This window comes from Clarias gariepinus, chromosome 1 (genome assembly GCF_024256425.1).
Source record: "Clarias gariepinus isolate MV-2021 ecotype Netherlands chromosome 1, CGAR_prim_01v2, whole genome shotgun sequence".
Taxonomy (NCBI): Eukaryota; Metazoa; Chordata; class Actinopteri; order Siluriformes; family Clariidae; genus Clarias; species Clarias gariepinus.
The window spans coordinates 8372661-8400053 of NC_071100.1; the positions used below are offsets into that span (position 1 = coordinate 8372661).

The 27393-nt window shown below is 35.9% G+C and overlaps 3 long non-coding RNA genes across 4 annotated transcripts; 1 reads left to right on the forward strand and 2 right to left on the reverse strand.

Moving 5' to 3' along the window:
* Window positions 1-2389: 2389 nt before the first annotated feature.
* LOC128524451 (uncharacterized) lies at window positions 2390-5239 on the reverse strand. The gene is made up of 2 exons (XR_008360522.1): window positions 5146-5239; window positions 2390-4482 (listed from the first exon to the last, which is right to left on the reverse strand). It is a non-coding gene; the product is annotated as an uncharacterized LOC128524451 (long non-coding RNA).
* Window positions 5240-9284: 4045 nt separating this feature from the next.
* On the reverse strand, window positions 9285-17208 carry LOC128524426 (uncharacterized). 2 transcript variants are annotated; one of them, XR_008360516.1, is made up of 3 exons: window positions 16405-17208; window positions 15433-15505; window positions 9285-9415 (listed from the first exon to the last, which is right to left on the reverse strand). It is a non-coding gene; the product is annotated as an uncharacterized LOC128524426 (long non-coding RNA). The 2 variants fall into 2 exon arrangements; XR_008360515.1 differs by lacking the exon at window positions 9285-9415 and adding an exon at window positions 14949-15033.
* Window positions 10347-11892, forward strand: LOC128524413 (uncharacterized). The gene is made up of 3 exons (XR_008360512.1): window positions 10347-10583; window positions 11324-11396; window positions 11796-11892. It is a non-coding gene; the product is annotated as an uncharacterized LOC128524413 (long non-coding RNA).
* Window positions 17209-27393: the final 10185 nt, after the last annotated feature.

The following is a 27393-nucleotide window of genomic DNA, read 5'->3' on the forward strand; positions in this document are numbered from 1 at the left end:
CATGGTCCTGTAAAGACTGACTGACTGGCAGAGAAGTGATGTGTTTCACTGTCTAAACTTCCTGTGGTCTCACAGACTGTGTGTGTGTGTGTGTGTGTGTAATTATCGCATTGTGGGGACATCACTATGGCTACACACAAACATTATGGGTGCTGAAACCGTTATGGGGACAAAGAAATGTCCCCACAATGGTGAAGTATTGTAACGTGTTGAGGAGGGTATAAATAAGTGCCCCACCAGTTTTTAGCTTTGGCACATAAGTGACCCTCTGGATAGGTGTATTTGTGTGACTATTTGCTCCACGTCGCCCCCTTTAGTCTTGAACCAGTATTTTTTTTTAATGGGGGGGATGGGGGGTTTAGAAAATGAACTACATCGTGTGGGAATTAGAAATTAGCTACATTTCCCATCTGCCCCGGATGTTCCCGCCCACCTATCCAACGCACTTCCGGCTGTGAGCGCTCAGGAAAGTGTTTATATCAGTACATGTTTTAAAGTTTGTTTTTGTGTTTTAGTGTTATTTATAAAAGTAATCGCAATGTTAGAGTGACTTATGCTAGGGGACAGTTTAGTATACGCTTGTAACAGGGTGAGTTAAAGTTCAGTAAAACATTAAATCTATTAAATTGTCTCCTGTAGTTGGCATTAATTACTGTTTAATGTAACACCTGTCTATTTAACAGGTTATCCCTCGTCATACAGTTAATGTAAGGTGATAAACAGCAGCAGCGTGTAGTGGAGGATTTGAGCTGTGAGTTGAGTTTAAAGTGTGTGAGATGGAGCTCAGGGCTGGAGAGGAGAACCACAGCTCAGTAGTGCAGCTCATACTGACCTTTTATTACCTGGTGGAAAACTTAAACTGAGATACACCGTGTTTAAAATCATGCTCAGCTGTTTTCTGTCTGTCAAAATATTTTCAAGGAACCTCAACTGAACATTAAAATTAATATCTGAACAATTTCTTGTGAAGGTAAAATGCCACGAATGATCCTCCGTCTCACAGACGCCGTGCAGTGTGTAACTTCTCAGAGTGAGGAGACATCACAGCTGGAACACATCAGTCCAGATAAAGGTGTGTGTGAGCAGTGTGTGTTGATTCATGGGTCCTTCTAAATTGCCCCCTATACGTGGCCGATTGAAAATGAATGGGTGTCCTGAGTAGAGGGAGAAGTACAGTATTTAAAAAAAAATACTCAACCTTTTTTCATCTCTCACCAATCCTCCTTCATTTTTGCACACACCACTCTTACCTGTGTTATAATAGAGAGGTCTCCTTACTTCTAGAAAATAAGAATAGAGCTGATTGGTTAGATTGTTTTGGTTTGTTCTGGAGTATTATATTACAATCAACATTTTAGGAGTACACACAGAAAGCTTAATATCTATATAGATTAAACATTCCCCTTGATGAGAAAAAAAGATAAGTTTTAGGACTAACAGTTCCCAAGACAGAATGCCTGCATTGACACAGTGCTTCATATGTATTTTAATAGCAAGGGTAAGCTGTTGTATTAGGTGTTCATTCCACCTGGGTCAGAACACACACATCCCCCACACACACACTCAGAGTCACAGACTGACTTGCATGGCCTGATCTTAGGCAAACGCCTTAAACCTTTGTAACGCGCAGACAGCTTGACCAGGGACCAACAAACATTGGAGCCTTGCATAATGCCTAAGCCAGGGGATAACGGCACCACACCAACGTCTCACTAGCTAGAACTCGCTGCTCCTCGAAAGGCAACTGTATCTAACCTGGAAATGATAAATCCATTCTTACAATCAATGTTTCTTCTTATAAGGAATTGCACATGCTTGTGCTGCATGTTTCTTCTTTATGTGCTTTACACAGTTTTTTTTTTAAAGTTTGACATGCTTCGTTTGTAATTTTGCATGAATTATAAAGGTTAAATGCACAGTTTGATGTTTGTTAAACCCATGTTCCCTTGATTATGTGTTATATGCCTTATAAGTGTTTATCCAAGTTAGATATTTAATGATGTATGCAAATTAGGTCACTAGCGATGTCCCCACAACATTATAAAAAACAGTTAATTTTCTGTTTATTAGTTTTTTTTCTGTTTATTTTCTAGTTAATTTAGTCCCCACTAATGACTAATTCTTGTTATGTTCTCATAACTTGTTTAAAAACCAAGCACATTTTTTTTTTTTTACTGTGAAACTGTAATATAAAGTGATATTTGTGTTTAAAGAATTTAATTGTACATGCCTGATTTTTTTTACACCCAGAGGATCAATGGAACAGGGTGTCCCCAAAACTGATGGGTGGGACTACTGTCCATATAATGCCCTAATTACAAGAGTGTGTGTGTGTGTGTGTGTGTGTGTGTGTGTGTGTGTGAGAGAGAGAAAGACGGAGAGAAAGGAATTGGAGGGAAGTCACTTTTTTTATTTTAATGAACATTTGCCAACTAACCAGATTATACTCCTTCATTTGTATCTATGTATTTATTTTATTTAACATTTTAATAATCACACTGGCATAAATAAACTGTATATAGTATCCACTCATTTTGTGAATCCCTTACAATTTACAAAACATTTGGAGTGAAGTAAATCAGCAAGGCTGGAGAACACTGGTCACCTACCATCCAGTGGACAACTGGTTACTATAAAATGATGCCACCACCACTCACGTCAACAGCAACAGGAAAGAAAAAAATTTAAACCGATTGAGACCCTCAAGCTTTATCACTTCTTTCCAGCAGTTGGCAGTAATGCACCTAAAAAACTGCTTGCAATAATAATAACAATAATAAAACATAATAACAATGACAATAACATTAACAATAAAAATATTAACAAGTATAATCGTTCTTGTTGTTATTATCAGTATTATTATTGTTACTTTCATGTCGTGATTTATTTTCCGTCTCCACATTTTTTTCACTTTTCTGTTTTTTTATTTTATATCCCATTTTCCATTTTTTTTACCTTCAAAAAATTTCTCCACCCATTTTGTGCAAATCTTCAAAACTTGTTTAACCTTTCATGAATATTCAATTACATTTAAACACAAGTGAGGTTAAGAGGATTTAACATGGATAGTCATATAAGAACCTGAAATGACAGCAGAATTGCAGCTTCGAGAAAAGACCTGGCTTTTATCAGACTCATGGATCGAGAGGTCTGCAAGAATAAAGTCAATAGCTGAGTATCACCCTTAATATTTAAAGTTCCCAGACCTTGTTTAACACATAACAAGGAAAATCTACTTAAATTACTTACATCACAATGTACAGATCACAATGCATAGGTAAAGGAACAGTTATTTAAATACATGCAAAATATATTTGACAATAGCTGTGCAAAAGAAGAATTTGCACTCAAATTTACCCAGGAATACTCATAACATTCAAAATCTTAATCTACCTTCCAAATAAGCCAAGCCCAATCTGGACCGTCCTACAATTTAGTGCACAATACCAAGACATCTCCGTCAACAACCTTTTAATGACAGAAAACTAATAACAACATGATATGTGTCTTGATGTGGTTTACATAAGGATGGGGAATGTGGTGTTCCTGATGATGACCAGAAGTACCATGGATTCCTTTGGTACTGTAAAAAGGACTCTGTAAAAACTCTCAGGATCTAATTTACAACATGACTACTCAAGGTCATTTTCGATAGTATAACAATCCTAAAGGTCTCTCCACAATGCAATTGGAATTAAGGATGGAAATACACTGAACACAACAGGAACAAAACCTCATGTGGCAGTGGGAAACAAATGGTTTGTTAATGATTTCAACAGTTATTAATTTGATATGCATTTCAGTTAAGGATATTTTAATGTTGATTTATAGTCAGGCCAATCTAATTTAGCAGTCTGATGAAGACTCGTTTCAGTGACACTTGATGGTTGACTGGGGATTCAGCAGATTTGTAATCAACATTGTTTACACTCTCACTTGTGTACCTTCTTTAAGCATAAAGAGCCAGAATATCAATAATAATAATAAGAAGCTTATATTTGTCTCATATAATTCACAGATAATATATCTCAGCTTGTTAAGAAACAATGACACATCCCACTGAACTGCCTCTACTATTAAATGATACACGCTGCTGTGTTACATTTACATAAAGGTGTAAGGAAACATTGCGTTTTACTGTCCTGCTTTTTACAAGTAACATCTCTGAACATTACTAAATCCACAAATCTCCTTGTACAGCTTCAGTTAAGGTCAATTAATATATAAAATATACACTATGAGGCTGCTGTTGACAATGAAAACCTATTTACATAAGTATTTTTCTCATTTTCTATTGTACCTTACAAAGATTGCGTTGAAAGCAAAACATCACAGCAAAAAAAAAAAAAAAACCTTATCATACAATCCATCCAATAATTAAAAAAAATAAAATAAAAAAACATCATTGCATTCTCTCTTTATACAGTGACTCTGCTCAGTCCTCTATGACTGCACTCACGGTTCTCTCTCCATCAGTTTGAGCTGGTAAGAAAAAAAACAAGGTCACTTCTGTAGCAGGTTCATAAACGTTGTTCGTATCATGAAGCCAGATAAACTGCATTTGAACTCATCCTAAATATAGTTTAAAGGGTGAAGTAAAGTGAAAACCTGACAGTGCTTCAGAAAAAGAAGTGTTAGAAAATAAACATCACACATTCAGACATTTTCAATAGCTCATGAGGGGTTGGCTTATGAAAACAGAATAAAAAAAAAAACTTTCATGAATAGATTTTATTGTCATTATACGATGTACATGAAATTAGAAGTGCAAGATCTAAAATGGTGCAATTAGAAAAACTATAAACATTGGACAGGTTTACATTAATTACTGTAATTGATAATTAGAGAGACTTGCAAAAGCCAAACTTCTTAACTTGTAGCTTATTTGACGAATGTAGAGGTAGATTAGTGTCAGTGATGGCTTTAGAGACACATTATTTCACCAGCCATGACATATTGCACTCATCATGTAGTGAAATTATAATTGCACTGGCCCATGTAATGATAAGGTAGCAAGGCAATGAGAAAAATAAAAATAGTAATAAACAAAAAGACAAATTATTATTTTAGTCATATAGTATATAGTTAGTGTCATTAATTATGTCACTCTTTATGTGTACAAAGATGTCCTGAAAAAGTTCTTACCTCGAGCTCTGTAACATTTGATCAGCAGAATGATGGTCACCAGCAGATATGGAGAGGCCGTCACTACACTACTGATCACCATGAGCACTGAGAATGGAGCTTCTACATGTGATGGATAGGATACAGAGGAGAATAATAATAATAATAATAATAATAATAATAATAAAACTGTAGGTATTAGCCTAAAATGCAGAACAAACCAATGCATTTACACTAGTACACTTTAAAGCATGTAAACACACTGCATATTGTATACAGGTCTTGTTATATTATGTGAAGATACAGAGGTTATGTTAGAGACTGAGACAGTGGTAGAAACTTTCATCTGACTTTGAGACTTTATGGATTATTATTTTTCCTGCAGTCTTTGTCTGGAGAACTGATTCATCTTTATAGAAATTCCTTGGAGGAATGTGTGTAGTGATATAAACAGTGTAGAGTCAGAGGATGGCCCTCAGTCACTGGATGGACAGAACAGAAAACTTGGACTTCTCCTTTATTTCACAGTGAAACACATTAGTGTGATTGTTTTGTATTGTTGAATTGGATACAAACTCTTTAGATAAGAACTGTAGCACTAAAGTTTTTTAAAGCTGCATTACAGCATTATTCAGTGTTTTACCTGCACTACTGTAGATGAATCAGCTCATGAGATAAACTTGACATACTATTACTTTTAAATAACATATAACTTCTTATAATGTTCTGAGTAGTACTGAGTGAAATATATAAATATTTATATAGTAATATTGTGTCACAGTTAAGTTTATCTCATGAGCTGATTTATCTACAGTAGAGCAGGTGAAACACTGAATAATGCTGTAATGCAGCTCCAAACAACTATAGTTTCACACTCATTTATCTAAAGAGTTTGTATCCAATTCAACAATACAAAACAATCACACTAATGTGTTTCACTGTGAAATGAAGAAGTAGTCAAAATTTTCTGTTCTGTCCACTGTGGTGAGTCTTTTTTTTTTTTTTACTTTATATATTGTAATGGAAAACCATATGTATAAAACCATACGTATATATAATAAAAAAAGACTCACCATGCACTGTGATGTTGACAGGATTACTGTTTTCTCCAGATTCAGACTCACACCAGTAAACTCCAGTGTAGAGGGAGCTGATTTTACATGTAGATCCTGTAACTGATCCCCACCATGAACAATCTAACACTCCCTCACTGTGTGTGTATCGTCTCACTGTCCATCCAGTAGAGTGTCTCTGGTCCTCACAGCTCAGTGAGAGAGAGTCACCAGTAAAGTGTTGAGTTCTGTTGGGATTGATGATCAGAGAGACTGGAGGAGATTCACCTTAAACACACAACATTATAATTATGCGTATAATGCACTTGTAAATAAAATATATAATAATAATAATAATAATAATAATAATAATTGATGTGTTGTTATGATTGTGTTTTTATGGTCAATTTAAATTTATATTTGAATGAGAATAATCCTCTACCAGTGCTTAGGGCTTTTCAACTTCCTTAAACATCAGTCACGGACTAGAGGGAATATTTTTACAGGTTATATTGTAACTGTATTCCTTTATTATATTTCAAATTAGTTTTGTGTTACTTTGCACATTTGTTTATTAACTTTTGCTACTTCAACTCATGAGTGTTTGTATTTTTATTTATCAGTTAGTGGCTGTGGATTGCTTAGGGCTATTCAACTGCCTTACAAATTCCTCACTCAAAAAGAGTAACATTTTTTAAAAAATCTAGACACAGTTGTACACTCACCGGACAATTCATTAGGTACATCTAGTACTTGGTTAGACACACTTTTGCATGCAGAACTGTTTTAATTCTTAATTGCATAGATCCAATAAGGTAGTGGAAACATTCCTCAGACATTGTGGTCCATATTGACATGATAGCATCATGCAGTCACTGCAGATTTGTTGGCTACACAACCATGTTCCACCACATCACAAAGCCACTTCTATTGGACTGAGATCTGGTGACTGTGGAGGCCATTTGAGTGTGGAGGCCATTACAGTGAACTCATTGTGATGTTCAAGGAGCCAGTTTCAGATGATTATATATTTGTCATAAAGGAATGGACATGGTCAGCAACACTCACTCATCTTCTATACCGCTTTATCCTGTATTCAGGGTCACGAGGACCTGGAGCCTATCCCAGGAGACTTAGGACACGAGGCAGGATGCACCCTGGGCTGGGTGCCAATCCTTCGCAGGGCACACATAATATTTAGACACATTCACACACTACGGGCAATTAGGGAACGCCAATTAACCTTACCTACATGTCTTTGTGAATGTGGGAGGAAACCGGAGTACCCAGAGGAAACCCACCAAGCACAGGGAGAACATGCAAACTCCATGCACACAGAGATGGGAACCGAGCCTGGCCGGGAATCGAACCCAGACCCTGGAGGTGCAAGGCGACAGTGCTAACCACTACACCACCGTGCCACCTGGTTAGCAACAATATTCAATTATTCAATGTTGTGTGTTCAGTATACCTGGCCATTCTCCTCTGACCTTTGGCATCAACAGCACATTCTCGCCCAGATAGCTGACCTCACTTAAAATTTTCTTTTTTTTTCAGACCTTTTCTGTAAACCCTAGAGATGGTTGTCCATAACAATACCAGTAGACAAACAATTTCAAAAATACTCAGACCAGCCCATTTGGCACCAACAACCAGGCCATATTCAAAGTCACTCAAATCTCCTTTCTTTAGCAGATCACCTTGACCATGTCTACATGCCGAAATGTGTTACTGTCATGTGATTGGCTGATTAGATATTTGTGTTAACAAGCAATTTAACTGTTGCACCTAATGAGATAGCTGGTGAGTGTATTCCTCCATCATATTTTAAATCAATGCTGCATTTATTTTCACAAGTGTACACCTATATTTGATACTCCAACACATCACTGTTGATATTTTTCCTCACCAGTGATCCATACCGGCTGTGGTTTGCTGAACTTTGTAAATAATTGTTCTCTCTCTCCTCTGCACCTATAAACTCCTGTGTGATTAAGAGCAGCAGGACTGAGAGTGTAGATGCCTCCAGATCCTCTGCTGCTGTCTGAGAGGAGCTCCACATAGCTATGATAATTTTTTAATTGAAGTAGGCCATCTCTGTAGGGAACATCTCTGTACCAGCTGAATGTCCAGTTTGTAGAGGAGTTTGTAATCTCACAGTTTAGAGTCACTGAGTCTCCTTCAGTCAGCCAGCTCTGTGGAGATACACTCAGTACTGGCTTTGGTCTCTCTGTTACACAGGAAATACAAAACTATACTTTAAATCTGTACATTTAATTTATATACAATAATAATTTTGCTATTGATTTCTGATGTCACACTAAATACAGAATAAGAAATCAAACACTAAATATGCTAAATACAGAAAAAAAATACAAATATGTAAAATTAATATTCAACTAATTACACGATGATGTTCACAACACCACTGCAATTAGGTCATAATATTATAACCAAAACTTATTTTATTATACTTTAGTATGACTCAGTGGACCCCACAGACACAATAATGTAGGTGTTAAGAAGGAAAGAAATCCTCAAATGGAAAATTACAATTAACATTAGTTTTTTGTGTGCTTAGTTCACATTATCTCTATGAGCTCATTTTATAAAATATTTAAATTTTGCATTAAATATGACTTTACATATGGTTATGGTTATGAGATTAAGGTGTGTTAGTTCCTCACACATTACCAAAGGGTATAACAATACTACACATAAGCTTAGCTGCTGTTGATTTGTAGTATAATCTACATAATACAGCTGTGTCCAAACTTTCAAAGAGGGCTAAGAGTAGACCTTACTAACATACCTGAGGTCTAGCCATGTAAACAATTATAAATATGTCTAATATATAGTTTACTTGGATTTGCAATGAAATCCTAAATATGAGTTTGCAAGTATAAAACTATAAAATCATAATCTTGTTGCTACAGACTCACCTGATACAGTCAGTGTAACAGCATCACTGATCTCTGATCTCTGAGAGTCACGTCTCTGTCCTCTGCAGGTGTAGTTACCACTGTCAGAGTCATTAAAAAACCTAACTGTGACCCACTTTATTGTGCTGTTGGTAGAGACTTTGTTTTTTCTCCCACGGTGGAAAGTCTTGTTATTCTTATACCAGCTGTAGGTCCACTTAGTGTCTCCTTCTCCCTGTATGTCACATGTGAGAGTAACATTCTCTCCTCTGTACACGTGTTTATCAGGCTCTATAGTCACCACAGCTTTAGCACTTCCTATAAAACAACCTGCTGTTAATAAATGAAGTAGCTCCTACGTGTACAGAGGTGAGCCTAGTCACATAACACTATGAATAATGTACGTAAAAGTTAATATACTGCTTTAAATACAGAATTAATGTGTAAAACTAAAAAATTACAATAAGACTTAAGTAAAATTATCAATTCTTTGTGTAGTATAGTTTCACTGAACATTTATAATTCTTAATTTTTATAATAACATATTATAATATGTCAAACTATTTTTTAAATATTTTACCAAGGAAATAGTCAAGAGCCAGACAGTGTGAGGGAATTCACCAAGAGCACAAAGGCAAATTTAATGAAACAAATAATAAAACTAATAATAAAACTAATAATAATAATAATAATAATAATAATAATAATAATTTATCACAGTGTTCCCCCGTACTTTGCACCACTTACATTGTTTTTACCTTTAATATTTTGACTCTATCATTACAAGCCCTGTCCTAATATGGCTTCCACTTAGGTTGAATACAATACCCGTACAAGCCCATGTGTTCCCAAAAAGATTGCTTATGGTTCTATACGGTGGCCCAGAAGGGCAAATCATCTTTCCCGTATATGTGTGTCTTTTTTCCCTTGTAAGTGTGTTTTTTTTTTCCTTGAAAATGTCCGCTTTTTCCCTTATAAATGTTGTTTTTTCCCTTATAAATGTGTTTTTTTTTCATTGAAAATGTCCGCTTTTTCCCTTATAAATGTCGTTTTTTTCCATATAAATGTTTTTTTTTTTTTATTGAAAATGTCCGCTTTTTCCCTTATAAATGTCGTTTTTTCCCTTATAAATGTGTTTTTTTTTCATTGAAAATGTGCGCTTTTTCCCTTATAAATGTCGTTTTTTTCCATTGAAAATGTCCGCTTTTTCCCGTGTAACTGTGCCCTTTTTTTCCGTGTAAATGTCTGCTCTTTTCCGTTTGTGCGCAACTACTTCTTTCCCGTGTGAGAACTCTTTCTCCAGTATTTTGCAAGCTAAAAGCTAAAGCTAATGCGCAAAGGACTATGGGAGTGAGGTCAAAACGCAACTGAACACGGAACCTTTCCGGATATCAGCTCCAGGACTCAACATCATGGAGTATACAGTGAATTATAGCGTGATAAAGTTATAATTTTCACTAAATTTTCAACTGCACACACTTACCAGGTAATGTTTAATATATAAAATTAATCAGATGTTACTGTTTTAGGCACTAATGATAACTTTGTAACAGTGTTAATACTATTGGAGTGTTTGGGGAAAATGCCGAGCCGAGTGTAAATGGCAGTGATTAAAAGGAATATTATCTCATTTAGACCATTAAACACTGATGTAAACCATCAGCTCCATGGCATCTCTGTAATATACATCCACATATGGATTTATAAGCAAGCTAATATCACTATGCTAACCGCTAGCGCTTAGCATGGGGAAACTAGCTTGTTTATTAATATTTATTAGTTTAATAGTGTATTTGGACACTTATACGTGATGTAAACAGTTAGCTCTATTGTTTCTGTAAAATGCCTGTCCAAATATGGATCTATAAGCAAGCTAATATAATTATGCTAAGCGCTAGCTTACTAAAAGAGCTAAGATAGCAGCAACTATTGCTAATTATCCCTGAGCTGCTCCTGCTATGTGCTAAATGTTACAGATGGTTAACGAATTGTTGTATGTAGTTTATTGGAGCTCCTGAGTGCCATATAATGTACACTGCTGTATAATGTAGTGGTTTTATCATAGCTAGAGATCTTCTGAATAGTTAGCTATGTGCTTACACAATGTATGTAACAGTCAAGAAAAGGGGCTTTTGTTCAGGTTCTATCTATTCTAGTCATTAAAGTCATTAAATATATGTTTATACTCCTTATAATATGTATGATTGTGTGTTTTTCTTCTCACAGTGAACTGTGTGTAAATCATCAACTGCCTGTGTATCAGCTGATTTCTACACCAGCTTTACATCCTGAGCAGAAGGTGAGTGCTCAGAAGTATTTACCTCTCTTTTCAAGAACACCACTGAGCACATCTTAATCAGGGGACAGGGACACATTTCTCTTCATGAACATGTGTGTGTTAATGAATGGTGAAGATGGGGCCAAATTTTGCAGCAATCCTTAATAGCAAAACCAAATAATTGGTTTTAATACACAGCATTACTAAAAGCTTGCATTCTATGAAATTTTGTGTGCGTGCCTGCCTGCGTGTGTCAAACTGATGTCATATGATGTCAAACATCATGAAGTGATATTAACTTGCTTATAAACCCATATGTAAATGTATATTACAGGGATGCCATGGAGCTGCATAGTAACACCATGAAGTCTTTTTACTAGACACTTATAATAACATGTCTTTATTTCTCTCCTGTTGTAGATTGTCGTGGAGAGGACGGACCCTTGATGCTCTGCCTTTTTGCACCAACAATACATACATGTATTTTATTAATTTGTAAATAAAGTCTTTAATATAATTTTATAGTTGAGTATTTATTTCTAGTTTGCTTATTATTTAGCAAAACAGTTAAAGTGCATGTAAAGCATTGCTGCAAATGACACTGAATAGAATCAGATGTTACTCCACTCTGTGTGAGGGTACAGGCTTATATACAGTATGTGATTTTAGCATCAATAATGTTTTTCTGCTAACTAAAGCATGCTGAGATATTAGTGACATCTCTGTTTCAGTTCGAATAACATATTCAGTAATATTTATGAATACATTAATCCCATATGTTCAGCAGTTAAAACAGAGGTTCTTAAACATTTTACAGCGAAGGACTCCTTCAACTGTAAAACAAACACCTCTGCATACATTTACTTATAGTGCATTTCCAAAATTACATTTTTATGTTATTCAAAAAGTAAAACCTTTTGTTTTTATTTAAATGATTAATGATTAAATGATCCATGAAAATCAAAAATCTAGTATGTCAAAATATTAGAATATTTCACTTCGATCATGGGGAAGACTGCTGACCTAACAAGTTGTCCAGAAGATGATCATCTACACCTTTCAGAAGGAGTGTAGGCCCTCAAGGTCAAACTTTACCACCAACTATTTCACTGACCATGTTGTTGCTTGATTTGCCAGCCATCTCACCTGACCTTAGGTTTCATGGGAAAGATGAGCTGAAATCTGAGATAAATTTCAAGCTGAATGCTTCAAGTGTGATCTGCAAACATAACCAGGGTGTCATGTTTAACAGCTTAATGCAATGGGTTACATAAAAACACCAACTATTTAAAAATATGTAGGCTTATGAATAGTGGCAACGTATATCTACTGTATGTACTGTGAATGCATGTTCAAGAATAAGAGTATCATAAATTGTCCAATAATTAAAATACACATGTAAACAATGAGTCTGTCATTTGAAATGCCGTTTATCTAAAAAAATTAGAATATTGTGCAAAAGTGTTTAAGTTTTAAAATTATTGGGGGGGGAAATACATTCACAAGAGAAACGTCATACACATAGAAAAAAAAATCATAGAGCACAAGGAAAAAATTATACATTCACAAGGAAAAAAATTATAAATTTACAAGGGAAAAATAATACATTCACAAGGAAAAATTATATACTTATAGGTAAAAATAATACATTTACGAGGAAAAAATTATATACTTAAAAGGGAAAAATACTATATTCACCAGGGAAAAATAATATACTTACATGGGAAAAAGTACACATTTTCAAGGTGAAAAAGTAATATAAGTACACGTGAAAAAGCACACATTTACAAGAGAAAAATAATATACGTACACGGGAAAAAGTACACATTTACAAGGGAAAAAGCACACACTTACAAAAGAAAAAGCACACATTTACAAGGGTAAAAAACACATTTATAAGAAAAAAAGCATAGATTTTTAGGGGGAAAAAGGACATTTACAAGGGTAAAAAAAAAACACATTTACAAGGGTAAAAAAACACATTTATAAGGGAAAAAAGCTCATTTATAAGGGAAAAAAAGCACATTTATAAGGGACAAAGCACACATTTTTAAGGGAAAAAAGGACATTTACAAGGGGAAAAAAGCACATTTATAAGGGAAAAAGCATACATTTATAAGAGAAAAAAAGCACAATTATAAGGGAAAAAGCACACATTTATAAGAGAAAAAAAAGCACAATTATAAGAGAAAAAGCACACATTTTCAAGGGGAAAAAGGACATTTATAAGGGAAAAAAAGCACATTTATAAGGGAAAAAGCACACATTTTCAAGGGAAAAAGGACATTTATAAGGGAAAAAAAGCACATTTACAAGGGAAAAAAACACATTTACAAGGGAAAAAGCATATATTATCAAGGGGGAATTTTTCCCTTGTAGGTATATAATTTTTCCCTTGTGAATGTATTATTTTTCCCTTGTTAGCGCATTATTTGTCCCTTGTTAGTGTATTATTTTTCCCTTGTTAGTGTATTATTTTTTCCTTGTAAATTTATAATTCTTTCCTTGTGAATGTATAATTTTTTCCTTGTGCTCTATGATTTTTTTTCTATGTGTATGACGTTTCCCTTGTGAATGTGTTTCCCCCCCAATAATTTTAAAACTTAAACACTTTTGCACAATATTCTAATTTTTTTAGATAAACGGCATTTCAAATGACAGACTCATTGTTTACATGTGTATTTTAATTATTGGACAATTTATGATACTCTTATTCTTGAACATGCATTCACAGTACATACAGTAGATATACGTTGCCACTATTCATAAGCCTACATATTTTTAAATAGGTGGTGTTTTTATGTAACCCATTGCATTAAGCTGTTAAACATGACACCCTTGTTATGTTTGCAGATCACACTTGAAGCATTCAGCTTGAAATTTATCTCAGATTTCAGCTCATCTTTCCCATGAAACCTAAGGTCAGGTGAGATGGCTGGCAAATCAAGCAACAACATGGTCAGTGAAATAGTTGGTGGTAAAGTTTGACCTTGAGGGCCTACACTCCTTCTGAAAGGTGTAGATGATTATCTTCTGGACAACTTGTTAGGTCAGCAGTCTTCCCCATGATCGAAGTGAAATATTCTAATATTTTGACATACTAGATTTTTGATTTTCATGGATCATTTAATCATTAATCATTTAAATGAAAACAAAAGGTTTTACTTTTTAAATAACATAAAAATGTAATTTTGGAAATGCACTATAAGTAAATGTATGCAGAGGTGTTTGTTTTACAGTTGAAGGAGTCCTTCGCTGTAAAATGTTTAAGAACCTCTGTTTTAACTGCTGAACATATGGGATTAATGTATTCATAAATATTATGGAATATGTTGTTCGAACTGAAACAGAGATGTCACTAATATCTCCAAGGCAGCATGCTTCAGTTAGCAGAAAAACATTATTGATGCTAAAATCACATACTGTATATAAGCCTGTACCCTCACACAGAGTGGAGTAACATCTGATTCCATTCAGTGTCATTTGCAGCAATGCTTTACATGCACTTTAACTGTTTTGCTAAATAATAAGCAAACTAGAAATAAATACTCAACTATAAATTATATTAAAGACTTTATTTACAAATTAATAAAATACATGTATGTATTGTTGGTGCAAAAAGGCAGAGCATCCAAGGGTCCGTCCTCTCCACGACAATCTACAACAGGAGAGAAATAAAGACATGTTATTATAAGTGTCTAGTAAAAAGACTTCATGGTGTTACTATGCAGCTCCATGGCATCTCTGTAATATACATCCACATATGGGTTTATAAGCAAGTTAATATCACTTCATGATGTTTGACATCATATGACATCAGTTTGACACACGCAGGCAGGCACGCACACAAAATTTCATAGAATGTAAGCTTTTAGTAATGCTGTGTATTAAAACCAATTATTTGGTTTTGCTATTAAGGATTGCTGCAAAATTTGGCCCCATCTCCACCATTCATTAACACACACATGTCCATGAAGAGAAATGTGTCCCTGTCCCCTGATTAAGATGTGCTCAGTGGTGTTCTTGAAAAGAGAGGTAAATACTTCTGAGCACTCACCTTCTGCTCAGGATGTAAAGCTGGTGTAGAAATCAGCTGATACACAGGCAGTTGATGATATACACACAGTTTACTGTGAGAAGAAAAACACACAATCATACATATTATAAGGAGTATAAACATGTATTTAATTACTTTATAATAGAATAGATAGAACCTGAACAAAAGCCTCTTTTCTTGACTGTTACATACATTGTGTAAGCACATAACTAACTATTCAGAAGATCTCTAGCTATGATAAAACCACTACATTATACAGCAGTGTACATTATATGGCACTCAGGAGCTCTAATAAATTACATACAACAATTCATTAACCATCTGTAACATTTAGCACATAACAGGAGCAGCTCAGGGATAATTAGCAATAGTTGCTGCTATTTTAGCTCTTTTAGTAAGCTAGCGCTTAGCATAATTATATTAGCTTGCTTATAGATCCATATTTGGACAGGCATTTTACAAAAACAATAGAGCTAATTGTTTACATCACGTATATGTGTCCAAATACACTATTAAACTAATATATATTAATAAACAAGCTAGTTTCCCCATGCTAAGCGTTAGCGGTTAGCATAGTGATATTAGCTTGCTTATAGATCCATATTTGGACAGGCATTTTACAGAAACAATGGAGCTAACTGTTTACATCACGTATATGTGTCCAAATACACTATTAAACTAATATATATTAATAAACAAGCTAGTTTCCCCATGCTAAGCGCTAGCGGTTAGCATAGTGATATTAGCTTGCTTATAAATCCATATGTGGATGTATATTACAGAGATGCCATGGAGCTGATGGTTTACATCAGTGTTTAATGGTCTAAATGAGATAATATTCCTTTTAATCACTGCCATTTACACTCGGCTCGGCATTTCCCCCAAACACTCCAATAGTATTAACACTGCTACAAAGTTATCATTAGTGCCTAAAACAGTAAAATCTGATTAATTATATATATTAAACATTACCTGGTAAGTGTGTGCAGTTGAAAATTTAGTGAAAATTATAACTTTATCACGCTATAATTCACTGTATACTCCATGATGTTGAGTCCTGGAGCTGATATCCGGAAAGGTTCCGTGTTCAGTTGCGTTTTGACCCCACTCCCATAGTCCTTTGTGCATTAGCTTTAGCTTTTAGCTTGCAAAATACTGGAGAAAGAGTTCTCACACGGGAAAGAAGTAGTTGCGCACAAACGGAAAAGAGCAGACATTTACACGGGAAAAGGCGCACAGTTACACGGGAAAAAGCGGACATTTTCAATGGAAAAAAAACCCACATTTATAAGGGAAAAAAAGACATTTATAAGGGAAAAGGCGGACATTTTCAAGGAAAAAAAAACACATTTATAAGGGAAAAAACGACATTTATAAGGGAAAAGGCGGACATTTTCAAGGAAAAAAAACACATTTATAAGGGAAAAAACGACATTTATAAGGGAAAAAACACACTTACAAGGGAAAAAACGCACACATATACGGGAAAGATGATTTGCCCTTCTGGGCCACCGTAGTTCTAAGAGTTTATCATTGTGTTTGTGTCTCTACTAAAGCTTGGCAGTTTCTAGTTTCTAATCCTGTAAATATTAAATAAAGTCACACCTGCACGAGCGTCCTGACTTCTTTTCTCTTACACAACTCAGTTAAAGTAGCTCATTCACTTTACAGATATGAGATAATATTAACAAACTCAGAAACTCTGCAGGGTAATGCACAAAACACAACCTTCTCTGCTCCAATTCAAATTAAATATGCACAAACAAACAGCATACAATGTACAATACACTCACCTTGAGCAGGTGTCAGTGGTATAAGTGAAATCAGCACTGAATAGGAATAAAAACAGAAGATGTGCTTTATACGTCTAAAAGATTCAGTATATAATTAAACACTGCACATTATAGACACAATGATGCACTGATGTGATCTCAAACAAAGTACTAGGTGTAGGACATTTTCATAAAAAAAATAAAATAAAATCAAGGAGTTAATAAAAAAATTTGTCACACTTAAATGATCCAGGTCAAACTAATTTCAAACTGGTATAATTTTATTTAATTATAAATCCAAAATACTACATATTGTAGTGTTTTACCGCCGGAAAGGACGTTGGAGAGACGAGTGAGCTTATTTACTGCCCAATGCTATGGCTGGGAGTACTTTACTTTGTACACAGCATGTATAGCATGAGCAACACATTCACACGAGAACCTACATCTAATTCAGCCTAAGCATGAACCAGAGCACATTCAACACGTCACACACGCACACACACACAAACAGGGCTGACGCCACTAACCCAAACACCCTTCCCCTACATTATGAACACATTGCAAAGCCCCCCGCAATGCATGATGGTCGTCAGCCTCTGCACCGCCCACGCCACAATATATTATCATCTAAGGTTGTATTAGATGTCTTTTTATTTATATTTATTTCCTATTAATAATCTTTTAAGGGTAGCACCATGGTGTAGTGAGTAGCACTGTCGCCTTGCACCACCATCGTCGGGGTTTGATTTCCGGCCAGGGTCGATTCCCGTCTCTGTGTGCATGGAGTTTGCATGTTCTCCCCGTGCTTTTTGGGTTTCATGCGGGTACTCCCACAGTCCAAAGATATGCAGGTTAGGTAAATTGGCGTTCCCAAATTGCCCGTAGTGTGTAAGTGTATGTGTGTGTGTGTGCCCTGTGATGGATTGGCACCCTGTCCAGGGTGTACCCTGCCTCGTGCCCTAAGCCTCCTGAGATAGGCTCCAGGTCCCCACAACCCTGAATACAGGATAAAGAAGATGAGTGAGAGTGAGTGAGAATAATCTTTTATTTTCAAGGTCACGGGTGGTTGTTTAAGCATTTCACTACTGTGTGTGACTGTGTATGTGACAAATAAATTTAGAATTTGAACTTCTATTTGCTGTGTGTCCTGCAGACCTCATTTACCTGAGCTCATACCACTCGGTTTTTTTTAGGGGAAAAAACATTATATAGATATTATTCTGACCATAACAAATACTAAGATGAAACCTATTATACTATTTATCACAGAGTACTTTTGTAGCTTTGATTACCAAAGTCACTTTTTTTAAACTGTAGAGTTCTGAACAGGCAGAGGCCCAACCAGGTAGACACAAAATAACAAAATTCACAAAATTCACCCCTACAGCTTTGTCGTTTTTATTGTATGTCAATGGTTACAACGCAGTCTGTACAAAAAAGTTGAAAATAGGACTTAATATCTTCTACTCAGGATATGGAATATCAGGTTAGTGTTAGGGTTTGGTTCCATTTTTGGATGAAAGGAGACCACAACTTAAGCCGGGTCTTCTTCCTCATCAATGTCAACGTCTCCCTCCTCGAATTATACTTTGTATTATCCTCAACCTCTGACTCTTCCTCCTTTTAACCCTCCTCATTGTCAACCTGACTTCTCTCCTCCTGATCACTGTCATCATCAAATATAATTCTACAGCTACACATGCAGTATATCTCTTGGCCATCGTGCTGTTAAAGACTTAACTGTGAGTAAGGCATGAAAAAAAAATTGTATACCAGGCTGCAAGAAAGTTGTATGACTGAAACAATGTTTCAAGTTTGTTTTTCAACAGGTGTGGTAAAAATGATGTTGTCGATAGGTTCCTGTGCAGGTTGCCATAGTAGTCAATAAGAGGTAGAAGATCCTTTAAGTCCTTAAACTCTGTTTTCTACACTAATTGTAGTGTTACCCATTTATTTCCAATGATCTGTCATTTTTGACTGGGAACACCATGAGTGTATATAAGTTCCATAAAACACTTATTTATAATTTACAATTTTCTTCACTAACAACTGCAGTACATTTTATCAATATTTCATGAGGTTTACATTTAACACATAAAATAAATTAGACTGCAGTTGTTAGTAAAGAAAATTGTAAATCAGTCAGATTTGACCGAAACACAACATAATGATTTAATTTATTAAACTGTCAAAACATACAGTACCAGGAATTCATGGTTTCATCAGTTATGGCAAACAGCCCCAGACCATCACACTACCACCACCATGTTTTACTGATGGTATGATGTCCTTTTTATGAGATGTTGTGTTGATTTTACACACACAGGACACACACCTTAAAAACTTTTGTCTCAACAGGCCACAGAAAATCCTTGTTATGGCACCGTAGATACATAGGTGAGAATCAGAAAGACACACGACTCCAAGTCTACTGTGCACACCTTGTCTCAAACAGTCTCTACTGCACACACTGTGCCCAACAGCCTCTAATGCCCATGAACCATGGGCCAACTCCGGACTGCATCTCTATTTTATTTCGTACACATGTACTTGGAAAAGAATAACACTGAAATGGCCCGGAGTACACTACTGAATAGCATTTTTAACAGTGGCAAATTCACACAGTGAACGGTTTGAACAGATCAACATATAAGTACTTCATCATCCTGTAATATCAGCTCTTTTTTGAATATGGCATGACTTTGCATAAACTAACTTGAGAATTAATACGCAATTGAATGAATTCTGAACTTTCATCATTCAGTAACAGTGAATTAACACTGAACTTACTAATCATGTGTTATAGTCACAAGCACATTGCTGGTGGAGACATGTGACATGAAGGAAATGAGGTTCATGTTAAAAGTGACCAATCATATGTTGAGTTATACATGAGGTATATATGTTGTCTATATTTAAGTAAAACTCTGTTTAGTTAAAGCCTGTTATCAGTCCCACACTTCACTTTCACACCTCCTCCTGCTAAACCCACACTGCTAAATAGCCAAAAAAACAAACTAACATAAATAACTTCTCTATTTTAGGGCCTCTGCTTGTTTCTGCATAAGTTTTGCTCTAGTTTCTGACTCTAATGTATAAAAAACATTCCTAACACTCAAATATTTTGCTTGACTGCCCTTAACTGTGATTAATGTGTAAATTCACCATGGCATTATTTTAACAACCCTATGTAATATAGTAATGACATAGAAATCGTTGTTTAAACCAGTAATTTGATCTGAAACACAGTGCAAGATTTTCATGACAACAGAACATGTCTTCTGACAACATTGCTTATGAGAAGCTACTAAATATATCTGCATTAAATACGTGCTTTAAATAACAAACAAACAAAAAAAGTTTGCAGTAAAATTTTTTTTTATTTTTTTATTCTAATGCTGACACACTTGCCTACACAAATAGTAACATCAAGAAGGTTGGGGCATTTTGTCAATAAGTCAAAGAGAACATTTACTCACAGAGCATCACAGAGAGTGGACGGAACTCTATCATGGTCCTGTAAAGACTGACTGACTGGCAGAGAAGTGATGTGTTTCACTGTCTAAACTTCCTCTGGCCTCACAGACTGTGTGTGTGTGTGTGTGTGTGTGTGTAATTATCGCATTGTGGGGACATCACTATGGCTACACACAAACATTATGGGTGCTGAAACAGTTATGGGGACAAAAAAATGTCCCCACAATGGTAAATTATTGTAACGTGTTGAGGAGGGTATAAATAAGTGCCCCACCAGTTTTTAGCTTTGGCACGTAAGTGACCCTCTGGATAGGTGTATTTGTGTGACCATTTGCTCCACGTCGCCCCCTTTAGTCTTGAACCATTTTTTTTATGTGTGTGTGTGTGGGGGGGGGTGGGGCGGGGGGGGGGGGGATTAGAAAATGAACTACATCATGTGGGAATTAGAAGTTAGCTATATTTCCCATCTGCCCCGGATGTTCCCGCCCACCTATCCAACGCGCTTCCGGCTGTGAGCGCTCAGGAAAGTGTTTGTGTCAGTATTTACATGTTTTAAAGTTTGTTTTTGTGTTTTAGTGTTATTTATAAAAGTTATCACGATGTTAGAGTGACTTATGCTAGCGGACATGCTGAGACAGTTTAGGATTCGCTTGTAACAGGGTGAGTTAAAGTTCAGTAAACTCTTAAAACTGATTAAATCTATTAAATTGTCTCCTGTAGTTGGCTTTAATTACTGTTTAATGTAACACCTGTCTATTTAACGGGTTATCCCTCGTCATACAGTTAATGTAAGGTGATAAACAGCAGCAGCGTGTAGTGGAGGATTTGAGCTGTGAGTTGAGTTTAAAGTGTGTGAGATGGAGCTCAGGGCTGGAGAGGAGCACCACAGCTCAGTAGTGCAGCTCATACTGGCCTTTTATTACCTGGTGGAAAACTTAAACTGAGATACACCGTGTTTAAAATCATGCTCAGCTGTTTTCTATCTGTCAAAATATTCTCAAGGAACCTCAACTGAACATTAAAATTAATATCTGAACAATTTCTTGTGAAGGTAAAATGCCACGAATGATCCTCCGTCTCACAGACGCGTGAGGAGACATCACAGCTGGAACACATCAGTCCAGATAAAGGTGTGTGTGATCAGTGTGTGTTGATTCATGGGTCCTTCTAAATTGCCCCCTATACGTGGCCGACTGAAAATGAATGGGTGTCCCAAGTAGAGGGAGAAGTACAGTATTTTGAAAAAAAAAAATACTCAACCTGAGATGAAAGGCCGACGCTTTTTATCTCTCACCAAACCTCCTTAATTTTTGCACACACCACTTTAACCTGTGTTATAATAGAGAGGTTTCCTAACTTTTAGAAAATAAGAATAGAGCTGATTGGTTAGATTGTTTTGGTTTGTTCTGAGGTATTTTGCTAAAGCCAAAATTTTAGGAGTACACACAGAAAGCTTAATATCTATATAGATTAAACATTCCCCTTGATGAAAAAAAAAAGCTAAGCTCTAGGACTAACAGTTCCCAAGACAGAATGCCTGGATTGACACAGTGCTTCATATGTATTTTAATAGCAAGGGTAAGCTGTTGTATTAGGTGTTCATTCCACCTGGGTCAGAACACACACATCCCCCACACACACACTCAGAGTCACAGACTGACTTGCATGGCCTGATCTTAGGCAAACGCCTTAAACCTTTGTAACGCGCAGACAGCTTGACCAGGGACCAACAAACATTGGAGCCTTGCATAATGCCTAAGCCAGGGGATAACGGCACCACACCAACACCTCACTAGATAGAGCTCACTGCTCCTCAAAGGCACCTGTGTCTAACCTGGAAATGATAAATCCATTCTTACAGTCAATGTTTATTCTTATAAGGAATTGCACATTCTTGTGTTGCATGTTTCTCCTTTATGTGCTTTACACAGTTTAAAAAAAAATGTTTGACATGCTTTGTTTGTAATTTTGCATAAACTATAAAGGTTAAATGCACAGTTTGATGTTTGTTAAACCAATGTCCCCTTGATCTTGTGTAATATGCCTTATAAGTGTTTATCCAAGTTAGATATTTAATGATGTATGCAAATTAGGTCACTAGCGATGTCCCCACAACATTATGAAAACCAGTTAATTTTCTGTTTATGCAAATTTGGTCCCCACTAATGACTGATTCTTGTTATGTCCTCATAACTTGTTTAAAAACCAAGCACATTTTCTTTTACTGTAAAACTGTAATATAAAGTGATATTTGTGTTTAAAGAATTTAATTGTACATGCCTGATTTTTTTCACACCCAGAGGATCAATGGGACACGGTGTCCCCAAAACTGATGGGTGGGACTACTGTCCATATAATGCCCTAATTACAAGAACGTGTGTGTGTGTGAGAGAAAGACGGAGAGAAAGGAGTTGGAGGGAAGTCACTTTTTTATTTTAATGAACATTTGCCAACTAACCAGATTATACTCCTTTATTTGTATCTATGTATTTATTTTATTTAACATTTTAATAATCACACTGGCATAAATAAATTGTATAGAGTATCCACTTATTTTGTGAATCCCTTACAATTTACAAAACATTTGGAGTGAAGTAAATCAGCATGACTGCTGCACACTGCCAGTTGTCACCTACCATCCAGTGGACAACTGGTTACTATAAAATGATGCCACCACCACTCACCTCAACAGCAACAGGAAAGAAAAAAATTTAAACCGATTGAGACCCTCAAGCTTTATCACTTCTTTCCAGCAGTTGGCAGTAATGCACCTAAAAAACTGCTTGCAATAATAATAACGATAATAAAACATAATAACAACGACAATAACATTAACAATAAAAATATTAACAAGTATAATCGTTCTTGTTGTTATTATCAGTATTATTATTGTTACTTTCATGTCGTGATTTATTTTACGTCTCCACATTTTTTTCACTTTTCTGTTTTTTTATTTTACATCCCATTATCCATTTTTTTTACCTTCAAAAGATTTCTCCACCCATTTTGTGCAAATCTTCAAAACTTGTTTAACCTTTCATGAATATTCAATTACATTTAAACACAAGTGAGGTTAAGAGGATTTAAAATGGTTAGTCATATAAGAACCTGAAATGACATCAGAATTGCAGCTTCGAGAAAAGACCTGGCTTTTATTAGACTCATGGATCGAGAGGTCTGCAAGAATAAAGTCAATAGCTGAGTATCACCCTTAATATTTAAAGTTCCCAGACCTTGTTTAACACATAACAAGGAAAATCTACTTAAATTACTTACATCACAATGTACAGATCACAACACACAGGTAAAGGAATAGTCTTTAAATACATGCAAAGTATATTTGATAATAGCTGTTCAGGAGAAGAATTTGCACTCAAATTTACCCAGGAATACTCATAACATTCAAAATCTTAATCTACCTTCCAAATAAGCCAAGCCCAATTTGGACCGTCCTACAATTTAGTGCACAATACCAAGACATCCCCGTTAACAACCTTTTAATGACAGAAAACTAATAGCAACATGATGTGTCTTGATGTGGTTTACATAAGGATGGGGAATGTGGTGTTCCTGATGATGACCAGAAATACCATGGATTCCTTTAATACTGTGAAAAGGACTCTCAGGATCTAATTTACAACATGACTACTCAAGGTCATTTTCGATAGTATAACAATCCTAAAGGTCTCTCCACAATGCAATTGGAATTAAGGATGGAAATACACTGAACACAACAGGAACAAAACCTCATGTGGCAGTGGGAAACTTGGGATATTTTAATGTTGATTTATAGTCAGGCCAATCTAATTTAGCAGTCTGATGAAGACTCGTTTCAGTGACACTTGATGGTTGACTGGGGATTCAGCAGATTTGTAATCAACATTGTTTACACTCTCACTTGTGTGCCTTCTCTAAGCATGAAGAGCCAGAATATCAATAATAATAAGAAGAAGCTTATATTTGTCTCATATAATTCACAGATAATATATCTCAGCTTGTTAAAAAACAATGACACATCCCACTGAACTGCCTCTACTATTAAATGATACACGCTGCTGTGTTACATTTACATAAAGGTGTAAGGAAACGTAAGGAAGGCGTTTTACTGTCCTGCTTTCTACAAGTAACATCTCTGAACATTACTAAATCCACAAATCTCCTCGCACAGCTTCAGTTAAAGTCAATTAATATATAAAATATACACTATGTGTCACGGTTTCTTAATCGGTGTGTGTGTGGTCGTGGCATATTTGCAGGAGGCGAGCTGGCGTTTCGATAAAGGTTTTTATTTCACAAACACATAAATCAACACCGACATAAATCATATAATTGTAACTAAAGCTAGACGCCTGACTGCGCTCCAGTCAGGCTATTTATAATAAACTTAATTAGCTTACCTCGGTTCAGGTAAATCCTTATGTCACCTGACCGAGGTGCAGTCTGGGACATGAAGTCCAAACTAAACAAAACTACAACAAAATCAACACAACGAAAACCAAACTTTGGGCGCTTTGGCGCCCTCTAGGGGTTAACCCTTACACTATGAGGCTGCTGTTGACAATGAAAACCTATTTTTAGAAGTATTTTTCTTATTTTCTATTGAACCTTACAAAGATTGCGTTCAAAGCAAAACATCACAGCAAAAAAAAAAAAACCCTATCATACAATCCATCCAATACTCTAAAAAAATAAAATAATAAAACATCATTGCACCCTCTCTTTATACAGTGACTCTGCTCACTCCTTTATGACTGCACTCACGGTTCTCTCTCCATCAGTTTGAGCTGGTAAGGAAAAAAACAAGGTCACTTTTGTAGCAGGTTCATAAACGTTGTTTGTATCATGAAGCCAGTTAAACTGCATTTGAACTCATCCTAAATATAGTTTAAAGGGTGAAGTGAAGTGAAAAACTGACAGTGCTTCAGAAAAAGAAGTGTTAGAAAATAAACATCACACATTCAGACATTTTCAATAGCTCATGAGGGGTTGGCTCATGAAAACAGATTTTTTTTTAAAACTTTCATGAATAGATTTTATTGTCATTATACGATGTACATGAAATTAGAAGTGCAAGATCTAAAATGGTGCAATTAGAAAAACTATAAACGTTTGCGATAACTTGCAACGAGTCTTTTACAGCACTCTGGAGGAATTTTGGCCCACTCATCTTTGCAGAATTGTTGTAATTCAGCTTTATTTGAGGGTTTTCTAGCATGAACCGCCCTTTTAAGGTCATGCCACAACATCTCAATAGGATTCAGGTCAGGGCTTTGACTAGGCCATTTCAAAGTCTTCATTTTGTTTTTCTTCAGCCATTCATAGGTGGATTTGCTGGTGTGTTTTGGGTCATTGTTCTGCTGCAGCACCCAAGATCGCTTCAGCTTGAGTTGACGAACAGATAGCCGGACATTCTCCTTCAGGATTTTTTGGTAGACAGTAGAATTCACGGTTCCATCTATCACAGCAAGCCTTCCAGGTCCTGAAGCAGCAAAACAACCCCAGACCATCACACTACCACCACCATATTTTACTGTTGGTATGATGTTCTTTTTCTGAAATGCTGTGTTACTTTTACGCCAGATGTAACGGGACACGCACCTTCCAAAAAGTTCAACTTTTGTCTCGTCGGTCCACAAGGTATTTTCCCAAAAGTCTTGGCAATCATTGAGATGTTTTTTAGCAAAATTAAGACGAGCCTTAATGTTCTTTTTGCTTAAAAGTGGTTTGCGCCTTGGAAATCTGCCATGCAGGCCGTTTTTGCCCAGTCTCTTTCTTATGGTGGAGTCGTGAACCCTGACCTTAATTGAGGCAAGTGAGGCCTGCAGTTCTTTAGATGTTGTCCTGGGGTCTTTTGTGGCCTCTCGGATGAGTTGTCTCTGCGCTCTTGGGGTAATTTTGGTCGGCCGGCCACTCCTGGGAAGGTTCACCACTATTCCATGTTTTTGCCATTTGTGGATAATGGCTCTCACTGTGGTTCGCTGGAGTCCCAAAGCTTTAGAAATGGCTTTATAACCTTTACCAGACAGATAGATCTCAATTACTTTTGTTCTCATTTGTTCCTGAATTTCTTTGGATCTTGGCATGATGTCTAGCTTTTGAGGTGCTTTTTGTCTACTTCTCTGTGTCAGGTAGCTCCTATTTAAGTGATTTCTTGATTGAAACAGGTGTGGCAGTAATCAGGCCTGGGGGTGACTACAGAAATTGAACTCAGGTGTGATAAACCACAGTCAAGTTATTTTTTAACAAGGGGGGCAATTTTTCACACAGGGCCATGTAGATTTGGAGTTTTTTTTTTCTCCCGTAATAACGTAAACCTTCATTTAAAAACTGCATTTTGTGTTCAATTATGTTATCTTTGACTAATAGTTAACGGTTTTTGATGAGCAGAAACATTTAAGTGTGACAAACATGCAAAAGAATAAGAAATCAGGAAGGGGGCAAATAGTTTTTCACACCACTGTACTTTAATATATAAAAGAAGATGAAATGACCAATGACTTAATGTCTAACACTTAACACTGAACACTTAACACTGAACTTTTATCATTTAGTAACTGAACTTAATTATCGTTAACATCAGCTAAGTTATGACTTCATGAGGGAATGAGGTTCATGTTAAAAGTGACCAATCATATGTTGAGTTATACATGAGTTATATATGTTGTCCATATTTAGTTAAAACACTGTTCAGTTAAAGCCTGTTATCAGT